Raw genomic sequence first — 16,278 nt, forward strand, 5'->3', positions numbered from 1 at the left:
AACAAAAGATGGAGTACAAGAGTATTGATCACAAAAATCCTTAATCCTAAAGCCCCAATACACTCAATGGACTCTTAGGATTGTATACAAAAGGATTCTCAAAACTCTCTCAAGCTGGCTGCTGAAGGGCTCTTCAAAATGAAGAGAAAATGATGTATTTATAGCAAAAGGCGCTAATCAGAACATTCGCTCGAGCGGACGTCGAGTGGAGTGTCGAGCGCACGTTAGGGTTGCATTCTCGCTCGAGCGGAGGTCGAGCGAAACTCTCTGGAAGATTTCGCTCGAGCGGACTGTCGAGCGGAGGTCGAGCGGAACTCTCTGGATGAGTTCGCTCGAGCGTCGCTCGAGCGGAGGTCGAGCGGCACTGTAGCGGCACTGTAGCAAATCCCAAATAACACATTTTCAGCAGGAAATCAAGCCAAACTCAACAGTATATCACATATATGTATAACAATGAAGCAACAACCTTTCTACTTCCGACCGCGCCTCCATTTTCCTTCGTTAACTGATGATGCAGATAATGGCCGATTCAAACTGGCCACGCCTTAGCTGTAACATACATGACCAAACCATATATAAAATATTAGACAGACAACTTGATTCAGGCTGCCCCCAGCATTCAGCTCCTTATTCATTGTGATATTCTTTACTTCCATGATCCGCTTAAGAATTTGGCTGAAATCGCATGAAGCTTGTTCCTGAAGAGAAGGTCAGTCAAATCCGAGAGAATATGGGAACGATTAGTTCCAATCTGATGAGCGAATTCAAGCTGTTCCTCCAATGGAAGCATCTCATGACTGGAAAGGGGAAAACATTATAGATCTAGTTACTTGAGCATTCAACAAGGAATATAGATAACATAACACCCATTGTCGGACAGATGAAAATAGAGCAGAGATAATGTTATAAAGGAATAAGAATGCATCTTTAGAGAGAATACATTAGTAGAATACACACGTAATCCTCCTCACAATCTTTAACACAACCATGTTTGAAAATGAGGATATTTTTGCAAAATGTTTATAAGTTATTTTATGATTTTTTACAAAAGAAAAATGATCAATTATCTAATACTCACTTTCATGTTCTCACAGCTAAAACGGGACAAGATCCTAACTAAATGCTTGAACTGTAAAATGTAAAAGAAAAAACTAATTCCATTAATATATGGAAAAAATTAATCAGATGACTACTAATGAATTAACCCTCATTCCATTAATGTAATATTAATGTTATAGATGAATAAATTTATATGTTGAAGAAAAATATATAAAATAATGTGACATTTATTATATAGAAATATATATATATATATTAGTTTAAAATGGTCAATATTAATATAAAATATGAAATCAAGTTTGATTTATCCTGAATATAATCAAACACATATTTATCTACGTATGATCGACTCGTAAAAGTCATGCATTATCATCAAGAACGTAGAAATGTCAATATTTAAAATGTTTTAGTTAAATTTGTTGGATTTATTTATGATTCAAAATTATTATATATTTTTAAATTTAGACATTATATATTTTTTAATTTATGAAATTTATAATCTAAACTATAATCTAACATGTCAGAAATTATTTTCTCATAAAACTTTTATGAACAATTAGTATTAATTTAAAAGGAAAAAATACTATAAATCATTTGTGATAAAATTTTTAGATGAGCTAATTTAAGCTTGAAAACCGATCAGAACGGTTCGATTTTGCCGCCGAACCGAAACTGACCGACCACCCAAAAACACCATCTTTGCCGACCAAAACCGACCAATTTATGGGGTTGGCCAGAACTGATTCCAGTTGGTTCACGGTCGGTTCATGGTTTTGGGCCTCTTTTGGGCCCTTCTTGAGAAGAGTGTTTTTTTTTTTATCCACTTAATTTTTTGGACTTTTTTTACTCGATCTAGTAAATCTAAGTCAATATTCACAATATGTTATACTTTCCTAGTAGTAATTAGTAACTCTAATAAGTTAATAACTATTAAGTACTAAGTTACTAACTAATAAGTAATCAATAAAAATGTCCACTAGATGAGTAGATGTTTAATACAAATACAAATCAACACAAATTGTTTTAAGCAATAAGCAAGCAACTAACACAAATTAAAATTAAATTATGCCAAAATTAAAAATCTTAGATCTTCAATTCTTCATTTCATATTCGAAAACAGTCTTCAATCTTCAATAGTTGTTACGATTGATCGTGCTCCCAACTCTATATAGATATGAAAAAAATTAAGATTAAACATCAAATATTAATAAATTGGATAATGAAAAAATAAATTAAATTAACTTATAAAAATAAATGAATATTAAATGAGAAAAATATTACCAGATTCTACCACAAAACTCTCCACATTATCCATGGCCTCTCGAAGATTAAGTGGTGTTGTTGACGGATGTCGCAATCAATTCTGAGTACAAATAAGTGTCTCAACTATTTTTGGAGCCAATGAACTCCAAAATTGATCGAGTACACGCCCTCCAATACTAAATGCTAACTCTGAGGCAACAGTGGAAACAAGCATGGCTAACAAATCTCATGCAATCCTTGCAAGTATAGGATAATTAACCTCATTTTGTCTCCACCAGATCAACAAATCAAAAGATGAACTAAGTGCCTCACAACTATCTGATAAATAATGTCCACCTCTATTTTAGAAACAATAGATTCAATCTCAGAATCTGGCTCATACCAATCCATGTACAATTGTGACTCTTGATAGTCTTCACTTTCTCTTGTAGACATAGATGTCGAAGCGGACGCATGTTCTCGGCTACTCGAGGTAGAACCAAATTTAGCATTATACTCATCGTATAAGTCGAGCAGTAACTGTCTCACACTAGACACCAAATGTAATCCTCAAGTCTCATCATAAAATTTTTTCAAGTTGCAGGTGAGAAGTCCTAACTTATTTCGAGAATCAAGCACAATCGCAACCAACAACAACAAGTTCATATTATCCATTGAACCTTAATACTTATCATATTTCATTCTCATGTTTATGGTCATGTTCATCAAACAACTATTGTCACTCTGACTCAGCCTAACCAACTCTTTTTGAAGCATGCAAATCTCCATAAAACTTGTATTTGCCATAACATGAAAGGATCCAGAAAATCAACAAGTGGCATCGTAGAACATTTTCAAAAATTTCACAAAAATCGACATTGTCTCCCATTCATCAGCTCTAGGAGGCCCTATGTGTCCCTCATTAAAGTAAGATGGAAAATTGTAATCCTCACTCTCCATTCGCCTATAATCAATTTTTTCTTTTTCTGCACATTTCGTAAACTTGTCTAATCTTTTAGGGGAGGAGCGCACATATCTAACCCCATTTCTAACTATTGTGATGGCGTCATTACACTCTTTTAAACTCTCGTCTACGACAAGATTTAAAATATAAGCACAATATCTTAAGTGCATATACTTCCCACTAAACACATTTCCCATAAAAAAATGTCTCAAGTAGGAAATTGTAGTATCATTTGAGTTAACATTATCAACAATCACAGTAAATATCTCATCAATGCCCCAACAAGGATGCACGATTCAATATATCTCCCAATTGTATTCCTTCGATGATTAGGAATTAAACAAATATTAATAATTTTTTTTCCTCAACTTCCAATCATTATCAATGAAATGGGCAGTTAGGCACATATAATTCAGATTTTGTATCGATATTCCTGTATCAGTAGTCAATGAAACTCTCATCTCCTTATCTTTAAACAACTTTTTAAGCTTGACCTTTTCAGATGTAAACAACTTCATATAGTCTATTGCAACTATGACACGGCATGATACTTTCAATTTTGGTTCAAGCAATCAAACCAACTTCCTAAATCCTTGTCCTTCAACAATTCTAAATATCAATTCATCAATAATTACCATTTCCGCAATGGCCAACCTAACTGCATCTTCACTATATTTGTGAGTTACAAGATTCCTTACCACGCTACTATCACTCTCTCCAATCCTCTCTTCAGGTCTTGCCTCACCTGCCAATATTTGTTGATATCTATCTTGAGACCCGCGTTTACAATGATTTTTTGGACATGTAGATAGTTGGTTTTGCGTAGTTTAAGTCTCATTCCTCTTAGAGTGGCAAGCGTAAATCTTGCCACAATAGTTACACTTAGACTTTGGATCATCTACAGAACAACCCTCAACTTTTGAAAAATGGGCCCAAACAATTAACCGGTCATTTCCCTTCTGTTTCCTAGGAAGTGAACAAGTACTACTATTCAGGGCACTTGAAGCTTTTGGTGTTTGGGTCTCTCCCAAATTAACGGTTTGTTCATCATTATCAACATCAATTAGAGTTGACAATGAATCCATCTAACATGTAAAAAATTAAATTCATAATTAATAAAAAATGTATTTAACATTTAAAAATTTTTTTCAAAATAATACATACAAACTTGAAGTGCATAAAACCAAATAGTAAAAATAGACCCTCGGGCCCATCCATGTTCACCAAGTCAATTATGGTTTAGGCAACCCATCCAAAATGTAACATAAAATAAGTGGATTCTAAACCAACTTCCAATAATGTGCATTCATTTGTTATCAACCAGTTTTATAGTATATACTACAATATGTAATTATGTATTCATAATTCATTCAAAATTCACCCTGACTTTGACGTCACCGTTGTGACTCTCTTTATCATTTTTGCAAACACCTTCCATACATTCCTTATTTTCATCACAATAGCCATCTGTTACAACTCCATCCATTTCCTTAGTTACACCACAGCAAATAAAAATTCCCAACAGGTTCTTTACATTTATTATTTAATGTAATCAATATATTAAAAAACATGGTAACACTTAATATAATGTAATGTAATCATTATATTAAATAACATTTAAATATTAATATACTATATTTAATATAATGTAATCACTATATTTAATATACTATATTCAATATAATGTAATCACTATATTAAATAAAATCTATTATTTATGGTAACAGGGTTTTTATCTTGCTGAGGAAGGGTTCGGTGTGACGGTAGGCTGAGAAAGGGCATGGAGGTGTCGAAGGTAGCTGAGGAAGGTGATGACATCTGTTCGGCCTCACGCCGATGAAGGGAATGCGGCAACGATGCTGGAATCATAGTGCGGCAGTTTGGCAAAGGAGAGAGCCAGAGAGAACACTGGAGAGGCTGAAATTGAAGAGAAAAAAAGAAAGGGTGGCTTTTACCCTAATACAAAACATACCGTTCAGATTTAATTTTACAGACTAAGGGACACAAAACGACGCCGTTTCATTCACTTAAGTGAAACAATGTTGTTTTCTATATGTATAAAAAGCAATATATATTAATCGATCGGTCGGCTCAACGGTTCATTACACATACGAGCCGACCGACTTCAGTTCATATAATTTTCATTCAACTGCCGACCGATTCTTCGTCGGTTTCGGTGCTCTGCGGTCAATATAGGTTGGTTTTTCGGTTTTATGTACACCCCTAGGCTAATTTTTAAGATGGTTTGATTTTAAATATAAAGCCCAGATATCAACAAATGAAACACAACCTGTGTGAAAGCCCAGAGGTCTCGATTCTCCGTTCGTGAGTATTGTTTGTTCTCTTTTTGTTGGTTATATTCCGTTTATGTTGGTTTTATCGGTATGGTTTCTTCGCAGTCCCTGTTTCTCGCTTCCAATTATATATTTGTCGGTTCTTCTCAAATGGTGAAATGTGGTGGAATTGTATGTGACGCAAGGGGCTTTTGACGCTCATTAACGCCAAAATAATAATTAACTGAAAAACAAGAAAAATTATTATTATTAATATGGAGCGGTAAGTTTCAAATAATCATGTAACAATACTCTTTTATCTTTCTAATTAAATATTACAACAGATAGTGGTGACAATTTGTAACAATACTCTTTTAAAATTTTAAATTATTATTATAATTTCACGTACAATTTTATTTTTTTGAATTTAACGCGATTCTCGTTGTATTATTTTGTGATTTCTAAGTTGTGAAATTATTTTGATATGTTTTCTTGATATTATTTATTGTTTAGTATTTAAATTGCTCTATATTTTAATTTGTTTCATTGTTGGGATTTATTATTTTATTTTATTAATTTTTAGTTGTAGTGTTTTTATTTACCTTTTTTTATTTTATTGTATCTTTTTTCTTTGTTGGACCCTTCCATTTCGATTTGGGCTTGATTAGTGTGTTTTAATTTCTATTTTGGGCCCAACCCATGTAGCCTCTTGAAGCCCAACCCCTTTGCTTTTCAGTCAGCCCTCTCTTTTCTCCTCAAACGGTGTGTTTTGGCTTACAGTCCTTAGAGCATTGGCATTGGTTTAGCTATTTTATTTTTCAAAATTTGACTAATATGTAACTTTTTTTATTTTAGCTAATCACTCAAAAGTTGAAATCTACATTGGATTAGCTATTATACTCTCTATAATAATAAAATATTATTATTTTTTATTAATATTTTTTATTATTTATATTTTTTAAATTATTTTTTATTTTTTTAATATTTTTTATTTTTATTTCACAATATCCAATATTATTCAAGAATCATATATTTCAGTTTGCACAACAGAATGTGAAGGAAACTTGGCCGTTGGTAGAAAAATGAAAGGGATCAACTGTACGAGTGAACTTGAAAAATGATTAAATATTCAATATGAAAAGTTACAGTTCATTTCAAATATGACTTCTCTTTTAAAAAGACTGTAGCTCATCTTGTAAATGAAAATAATTTAACTAATTCAATGTAGATCATTTTTTTATCAGATTGGCTAAATTATAAAAAGTACTGGCATTTGGCTAAACTAATGACAGTACTCTTAGGGCTTATTTCTTTTCTTCTTTTTTCTCCTGCCACACGCCGCCGCTTCTTTCTTCTTCTTCTTCATTTTTTTTCTTCCTTCTTCTGGTATTTTATTTCTTTTTCTCTTTTGGTTATTTTCTTCTCTTCTTCTGTTGTTTGGCCGTGCTTCTCCTCTCTTTTACTTTTTATTTCCTCTATTTTGTTGGTTTTGCAGGTCCAAGCCGTGAACCATTTTATGCTCAGTTTTCTCTATTTCCATCGCCCTTTTGGTATTCTGAATTGAGGTTGAAAAACCCTTGTATTTCCAATTGTTTTTTGACTCAAACCGTGCTCTGTTTCTCCCTAAATCCGTGTGCTTTGAGTTCGATTATGCTCTATTTTTTAGCCCCTAAAATCGTGAGTTTTGATTTGGTCTTGTTTGCTTCTTTTTCTCTCTTGCCATGTACCATTTTTTAGCCATCATCCTTGGCGTGTTTCATCTTGTAAATCAGCCCGATCCACCCCAATTGGAGCCACCCCGATCCACCACTGCTCCACCCAGCAACCAAATAAAGAAAATCTAAAAGAAAAACTATAAAAGAGAGAGAAAATGGCAAAAATGTATAGATCGATGAATTGTGGAGGATGACAACGACTGTGAAAATAAAGCAGGCAAAATGAATATACTCAACAAGCAAAACGGAAATTTAGAAAATAAAGCAAGGGCAAAGTTGGTAAAAAAATTATTAGACGAAAACACTGTTAGCCCTAGTATTCGTGTTTATATATATAGTAGATATATTGATGAATTGGGTAAGGGAATGTTTGGTAATATTTTTCATTTTATCTTATCTCATTTTTTTCTCAAACATCACTAAAATACAAACACTTTTCATTAATTATTATAACTTTTTCAAATTAATCATTACAATTTTTTCAAACTTTCAAACAAAATACAAAAGTTAATTCTACTTTTTCAAATTTCAAAATAAATTTAATATTAAAAAGTTATATTTTTATAATATTTTAACTTTATAATATTTTTATTCAAAATTTTCTGTATTCCTTTCCAAAACTCAAAAAAATATCACAACTCAAATTATTTTATTACTATTCACAAACAATTTCACTATTATTCTCAAATTTCTCATCTCATTTTATTCCCCAAGCATCAACAAGTGTTGCTCATTATTTTTTAAAAGTAGTGAAATTTATTATTATAAATTTAATTTTTTTATATAAATTTCATATTTATTTATGTTTTTTTAAATAACTATATTTATTATCCAACACACCACACTTCTTTTATTATTATTATTTTTCTATAATAAGTATGTGGCAGGTAGATAATGAGTTGAACAATTTAATTAATTTAGTAAAAATAAAATAAAATAAATAAAATTTAAAATATATCAAATATATGATATGCAATGAGGAGTAACATTTTTTTATCTAAAAAGATGCACAACTTCTACGCTACAATTTCTTCAAATATATATATATATATATATTTATTTCGGAGCAATGTTACGTTTAGTTATAGAATGTACAAATGTTTTACAATTATTTTTAAAAGGAGTGATCTATTATTAAAAATTATTATTTTTATATAAATTTCATATTTATTTTCTTTTTTTAAAAAAATTATGCAATACTTTTAAAAATAAAATAGGGGAAAATCTCCCTAATTTATTACCATCCCTCGCTTAAGGCTGAGGAGAACCAAACTTACATCAACAATCAACCAAAACCAAAGCCATGCAACAAACAATACATAGCCGAAACAAACAATACATAGTCAAAAAATGAAAAAAATTTAAATCTTGAGATAGGGAAAATCCAATTTATCAAGACAAATAATTTCTTTCAAGAGCCGAGGCAAATTTTGGCTTCCCTCATGGCAAATATTCCTCCCCATCTCCCCTTATTGTGCAAGAAAATCTGTCGTTTAGTTACCTTCTCGATATTAGTGAACCACCATAAAATTAACCTCCTCAAGTGCAGTGAGTAATTCATTCCAAAAGTCACATAGATACCACAAAGTGCATCTACCCCTAAGAAGCCAATCGACTACCAACTTGGAATCACTTTCAATGATAACATTAAAACAATTAAGCTTTTTACACATTATAATCCCCGCTGTAACAGCCCGTAACTCAACCCCATTATTAGTACCAAGACTAAAATGAGCTGAGAAAGCCCCCTGCACAGTACCAACCTCATCTTGTATCACTCCCCCTCCCCCAGAACTCTCTGATTTTCACGGCAACTCCCATCATAATTCAACTTCAGCCAACCCGCAGGAGGCTTCTTCCAAGCAACCAATGGTTGCCTTTGCACACTCTGAGTCGGATGAGGTAATTGTAGCTCCTTCAAAATCTGCACGTCCTGCATAGATGGAGACCTAGAAGATTTAATTTCCCCAGCCAGAACACGAATCGAATATTTAACTGACCATCATACTCGAGCTACACTTTCTTGCACCCCTTCCATTCTAGTCTTACATCTTTACATCTACAGTTTTCATGTAATCAAGCATGGTATTAAACCTGTCAATCATACGATATTTGAATACTTTACTGCTAGAAATATCTCTCTCTTTCCAAAAATACAAAAAAAAAAAAAAAGTGAGAACTGATGTAACGGACGGCCAGGTTTGTCAATGGTTCCACTAATATTGTACTCTCCTAAAAAATAAAAAAGTATTTTTGTTTGTTACAAAAATTCATATAACATATTTTGACAATTGTGATTGTTTTTTTTTTTTATATATAAAGATATGTAGATTGAGAGTTAACTTTTTGAGAAACTATTTTAAGACATTAAGCCAAAACCTTTTGATTACTATTTATGTTTGCAATACATTAGTGTGTCATTACAGATCCATTCTAATTTTAAGGAAAGTTAAAATATTCATAATCTTCTAATATAATTGATCTGAAAAGCTTTTACATCAATAATGTGCTATATGTATAAAAAATAAAATTTCTCTTTATTTATTAAACTTGATTTTAGTATTCTAACTAAACAGATTGCTTTGACACTTTAAAGTTTTATTTGATTATATAATTCATATAAGATGAAATATTTTATTAAAAATTAAATAAAATATTGTTATAATATAATTATTTAATATTAATTTTATTTTAAAATTTTAACAAATAAAATTATTCATTATATATTATATAAAAAAATTTAAAAAATTATAATAATTAAATAAAATAAAATACTAATTTAGCTAACCAAACCAACCCTAAAATATCATCTCTATTTCAGTGGAATTGTAACTTTAGAACTTAGAAGCAATAATGAGAATGGGTAGTTGACGCGAAAACTTTTCAGGTGTCCTCCACATTCTGATATTCATGTAGAAACGACAGAGGTCACGGTCAAACTTGAAACTGCTTACGGAATTACAAATTTACAATCCTTTTCTCCTGTCTCCAGTTACCCTAGGATTTCCACTCGTCCGTACAGTCGGTGAAATCGCCTGCGGGCTGTGAGTAATCTTGTTTTTTTTTTTTTTTTTCTGAATATAAACTTTTCATTCCATGTAACATCAATCATTACAAAATTTATCTCTGTTTAAGCATCCCACAATGAAATCTGGGACATCCTCTATCCACACTTTTTCTTCTTCTAAAGCCAAGGCTTTTTTTGCTAAAGTATGAGCTACCATGTTCTTTTCTCTATGGGCAAACTGTATAGTCCAGTTTAATCTGTGTTTAAAAAAATCCTTTACATCTTCTGCTATAGGTCCGTAACATGTCAGTACTTCATCTTCACTTTTTACTGCAGAAATGACTTCCTTTGCATCACCTTCAAAACAAGCCTTCTGGATATTGAGATCATTGCACAATTCAGCTGCTTTCCTTAGTGCAATGCACTCTGCCACAACTGCATCACCTACATGTGTTTTCTGGTTACATAGAGTAACCAAAGCTTCCCCTTTCTCATCTCTGATCATGATGCCAATACCCATTAACTTCCTATTTGAATCCAGAGATGCATCCCAATTTACCTTAACAGAATCCCTACCTGGTCTTTCCCACCTCAGATTCACTCCCCTATTCTGTATTTGACCATCATTCAACTCTTTCCTTGCAGGTTTGCAAAAGCTGTGGGCTTCTTGGAAGTTTTTAACAGAAGCTTTGGCAGAGATGATAAGATTTCTAGGACATTCAACTCTTTGTTCAAAGACATACCCATTTCTTCGTAGCCAAATTCTTCTGAATAACACTGCCATTTCCTCTAACTGATTTCTTTTTAAGACACTCATTAATTTCTGCCATAATAGCAGAAAATCATCTTCCTGTCTGTTCCATTTTTGTACATAACTGTTTACCTCCCCCCATATGTCATTTGCTGTAGGGCACTCCCATAGTGCATGCATCAGAGACTCATCTTTCACTTCACACATAGGGCATATTTTGTCTTGTGTCACTCCCCTCCTGAATAAATTCACCTTCGTAGGTAACAAATCATTGCCAGCTTTCCACAAGAATAGTTTTGTCACTCCTGTAACATCTAGATCCCATATGGACCTCCATCTTTCATCTTCTTTTACTCCATAGGAGCTCTCACCTTTGGCCTTCTCTCGGTTTTCTATATGCAAAAAATATGCACTTCTAACTGAAAAGAATCCTTTTTTAGAAGGACCCCAGTACATCTTATCTTTTGCTCTGCCCTTGCTCAAAGGAATACTAAGAATCTTTTCAGCTTCTTCTTTCTGGAAAATGCTTCTGATCTGTTGTTCATCCCATTCACCCTTTTGTTTATCAATTAGAACTGCAACCTTTGAGTCAGCATGCAACATTGCTACTGGTGATTGAATGGCATATGAGGAAGGACTAGGAATCCACTTAGAACCCCATATTTTTATATCTTCCCCATCCCCTACTCTCCACCTAATCCCTTCTTTTAGCAAACCTCTAGCTGACCAAACACTTTTCCAAACCAGAGAAGGTTGTGCACCCAGTTTTGTCTCTAAGAAACTTGTTTTCCTAAAATATTTCTTCTTGAATATTGTAGCTGCCAAGGAGTTAGGGAATTTTATGAACCTCCATCCTTGCTTTGCCAATAGTGCTGTATTGAAGCTTTCCAAGTCTCGGAATCCCAAACCCCCCCTCCTTTTCTGCATCCCCATTTTATCCCATTTTTTCCACACCATTCCCTTCCCCTCATTCTGTTTTCCCCACCAGAATTTGGCCAACATACCATTGATATCCTTGCACAGCTTTTTAGGTAGTTTGAAAACCCCCATAGTGAAGGTAGGTATAGCCTGTAGAACTGCCTTGATCATAACCTCTTTTCCAGCTTGTGAGATGAAGCTATTCTTCCAGCTTGTCACTTTCTGCCAAATTCTTTCTTTAAGATTCCTGAAGGTACTGAGTTTTGATCTTCCTACCATTGCAGGTAGACCAAGGTACTTCTCATAAGTTCCACATACTACAGAATTGCCAGCTTCCTGCACAGCCTTCCTATCCTCTGCCTTTGTGTTTCTACTGAAGAAAATCGAGGTCTTCTCTTTGTTTAGGAATTGGCCTGAAGCTGTTTCATAAACTTTTAGCACCTCTTGTATCCTTCTCCACTCCTCGAGCCTTGCTCGACCAAATAGAATACAATCATCTGCAAAGAGCAGATGATTAATTCTAATGCCTCCTCGAGCCACCTGTACTCCTCTTGTTAACTGCCTCTGCTCATAGTGGTTAAGTAAAGAACTCAAACCCTCAGCACATAAAAGGAATAGATAAGGTGACAAGGGGTCACCTTGTCTTAATCCTCTTGTAGGCTGAAAAACATAACCAGGAATCCCATTTATCAAAACAGAGAAAGAAACACTCCTAACACATCTCATAACAAGACTCACCCACTTCTCACCAAACCCCAACTTTATTAACACAGCTTCTAAAAACTCCCACTCTACCCGGTCATAAGCCTTGGACATGTCTAACTTCAAGGCCATACTTCCTTCCTTACCTTTTTTTCTGGTTTTCATAGAATGTAACAGTTCATAAGCAATCATTACATTATCATTAATAAGCCTTCCAGGAAGAAAAGCACTCTGGGTTGGGGATATAATGTCAGCTAAAACATATTTAATTCTGTTTGTGATAGTTTTTGACACTATTTTATACATGACATTACAAAGACTTATGGGTCTGAACTCACTCACCTTTTTTGGGCTTTCTGTCTTAGGAATCAAAGCTATGTAAGTATAGTTGAGAGAGGGGTTTAGAGGGTTACCATTCAGCACAGAAATTGCTTCTTTGCATACCTCTCTTGACACTAGATTCCAATGGTTCTGGTAGAAACAAGGGCCAAATCCATCTGGTCCAGGAGCTTTTAAAGGTGCCATCTGCTTCACAGCTTCTTCTACTTCAGCTTCAGAGAAACTTCTTGATAGCTTTTCATTCATTTCATTTGTGACCCTTTTATCCAACCCCACGAGGCAAGATTCAATCTCCTCTCTACTAGGTTTCGTAGTTTGAAACAGCTTTCCAAAATATAGCCTGAAAGTTTCTTCAATCTCCTTAAAACCCACAGCTCTTCTGTTTCTTTCATCCTCCACTTCTTTAATGGTATTTCTTTTTTTCCTTTGATTGGCACAGGCATGGAAATATTTGGTGTTTCTATCTCCATGCTTGTACCAATTATTTTTTGCTCTTTGTTTCCATCTGAGGTCTTCCTTATCCAATAACATGTTCAGGTCTGCAGTTGTCCTTTTAATGACCTCCACATTTCTATTGCATTCCTTAGCCTGTAACTTTTTTAACAACCTCGTTTTTTCTTCTATTTCCTTCTCCACTCCTTTTCTCCTATACTTCTTCCATTTCTGAAAAGCTGTTCTACTCTTCTGTAATAAGCCAGTCACACCAGAAGTATTATTCTGTGGTCCCTCTATATCCTTTACCTTCCACACTTCTTTTATAACATCTTCACAGTCGTCTTCTAAAGCCCAACATGCCTCATATTTGAAAGATCTTTGCTTCCATCTATGGCTTAGTTCTGCAGCTACCCTTCTTGTAATAAGGTGAGCTAACAGAGGTTTATGATCAGATGTTCTAGCTACTAACACTTCCACCCAAGCTTCCTTATACATATCCATCCACACATGATTTGCTAGGGCCCTGTCCAACCTTTCCTTTGTAAAGGTTTCATCATTGTGAGAGTTACTCCACGTGTACTTGTCCCCCTCCCATCCCAAGTCATATAGATTCCCCTCATGCAACACTTCCCTAAACAACTTCATCTGCCCTTCTGGTCTTGCCTTCCCTCCCCACTTCTCATCATTTGTTAATATCTCGTTGAAATCACCTATTATGCACCAGCCTTCCCCCCCTTTTGGTTTCATGGATTTAAGCATTTCCCATGTATCCTTCCTCTTTATTGTCTCTGGTTGTCCATAGAAACATGTAAGCATCCACCTGCCCTCACCTTCTTCTTCTACCCATGCATTTATATGTCTTTGAGAATAGTTTATAATTTCTAAAGACACCCCTGATTTCCATCATAAGACTAAACCCCCCCCTCTACCCACTGCCTCCACCACAAAACATCCTTCACAATCCAACCTTTTTTTAACTTTTAGACAACATTTATTTCTGGCCTTAGTTTCCATTAAGAAAACCAAGTTGGGTTTATTTTTCTCTGCCATGGAGCAGAGATCAAGAACTGTCCGAGAATTCCCCAATCCTCGGCAGTTCCAACTCAGAATATTCATAATAAATGGCGGGGCTGACATTCAGCCTCCGCCAATACATTGATGTTCATCTCTGAAAAAGCTCCACCCTCAATCTTTCCTCTCTTACTCCTCTTCTCATCTTCCTCAGCCTCATCCCTTTTCTGTTTTTTTGATTTTCCTGTTTTACTAAGCCCCTTTAGGCTTTGTTTTTGGATTGCCCTCCTCTTCCAAACCCCTTTCTTTACAGCTTTTTTCTTCACTTCCCCCCTTTCTTCTTCAAAAGTCACCACAATGTCTTGTAATCCTTCCTCCCCCCTAATGTCTTGTGGCTGTACAGGTAAGCATACTAAAACCCCATTACCTTCCTCCATTTCTGCTCTTCTTTTTTCGTTCTTCTCCCTCTCTTCTTCCTCAATGGTTATGCCTACTTCACTACTAACCCCTTGTTTTGTCCCCTCCACTTCCTCCTCACGTGTATCTTGGACTATATTCACACTTTTTTCTCCCTCACTCCCCTCCCCCTTACTTCTTTCCTCACCCTCATTTTCCTTGTCACTTATCTCATTTTACTTCCAGTCTCCACCCTCTTTCCTCCACCAGCTCTCTCCATTAAACCTACTAGCTCCAGTGCTGAAGAAATTGTTTTTTTGGAATTGCTTGGCCCTCATCCATAACCCATATTGCTGGTCTTTTGCTTCTGTAACCTCCCCTCCATTACTACACCCATTTGTTCCATGCACTACACACCCACAAGAGAAGCATATCTTTGGCATTTTTTCGTAGCTAAATGGAATCCACAGGTTATTGCCCTTCACCTTCGTCATTCTGCCCCTTGCTAGAGGCTGAGTTAGATCCAAAAGGATCTGAACTCTTAAGAAACTTCCCCATCCAGAACCATCATCTCTCACATCCACCTCCTCCACTTTACCAACCGTATTCCCAATCTGCTCTCCTTTGCTTTTTGTCATACACGATAGAGGCAGATTATGGAATCTTACCCAGAAACATTCAGTATTGAAGCTAATGTTCTGTATAGGAGTATAGCCATCAAACTCCTTCATTACTAATACCTGGTTGTCAAACAACCACGGTCTTCCTGACCAGACTTTTTCCTTATCTGCTACCGTATTAAATTCAATAACAAAGGTGTTTTTACTCACCTCAGTAAACTGCGCAGCCTTGCTAATCCTCCAGATCTTCCCCATTGTTGTCCCTACTACTTCTCTGCTTATTGTCCTTGTTGAACAGATTTTTCCCATAACCAACCTTTGCTCTTTCGATCCCAGCTCACTCTGCCATTCCTCCTCCAACTCTATCACAGCTTCTTCTTCTTCCCTCGGTCCAAGTCCCTTCCATTTTTCCTCTAAGATTTCCATCGTATACAGTCTGATAACCCCTATCTCCTCCCACAATTTCACTCTTCCGTCGTGTACTCTGCCACTTGATACCAGAGAGTCACCAATCTTTGCCAGAAAACACCCCTGACCACTTACTATACTGACTTTTCTGTTATAACTGCCTCCCACTCACCCTCACGTGCCTCCCTCGCACTGACTCTCTACTCCACCTCTTTTCCTAGAGAGAAAAGAGAGGAGACTCGTTTATATGGCTGTGAGTAATCTTGTTGTATCATGATTATCATCTTCCTTTAAATTAAAAAAATAAAAGTAAAATCCACCAAATAGTTTTTAAGTCCTTATCACATTTATGTCTTATCATATCAACATAAATCAATAGAGAAATTTCATCTTTATATCTTTAGCATTTCATATATTAAATTTCTAAATTGTAAATTG

The sequence above is a fragment of the Carya illinoinensis genome, chromosome 3 (genome assembly GCF_018687715.1).
Source record: "Carya illinoinensis cultivar Pawnee chromosome 3, C.illinoinensisPawnee_v1, whole genome shotgun sequence".
Classification (NCBI taxonomy): Eukaryota; Viridiplantae; Streptophyta; class Magnoliopsida; order Fagales; family Juglandaceae; genus Carya; species Carya illinoinensis.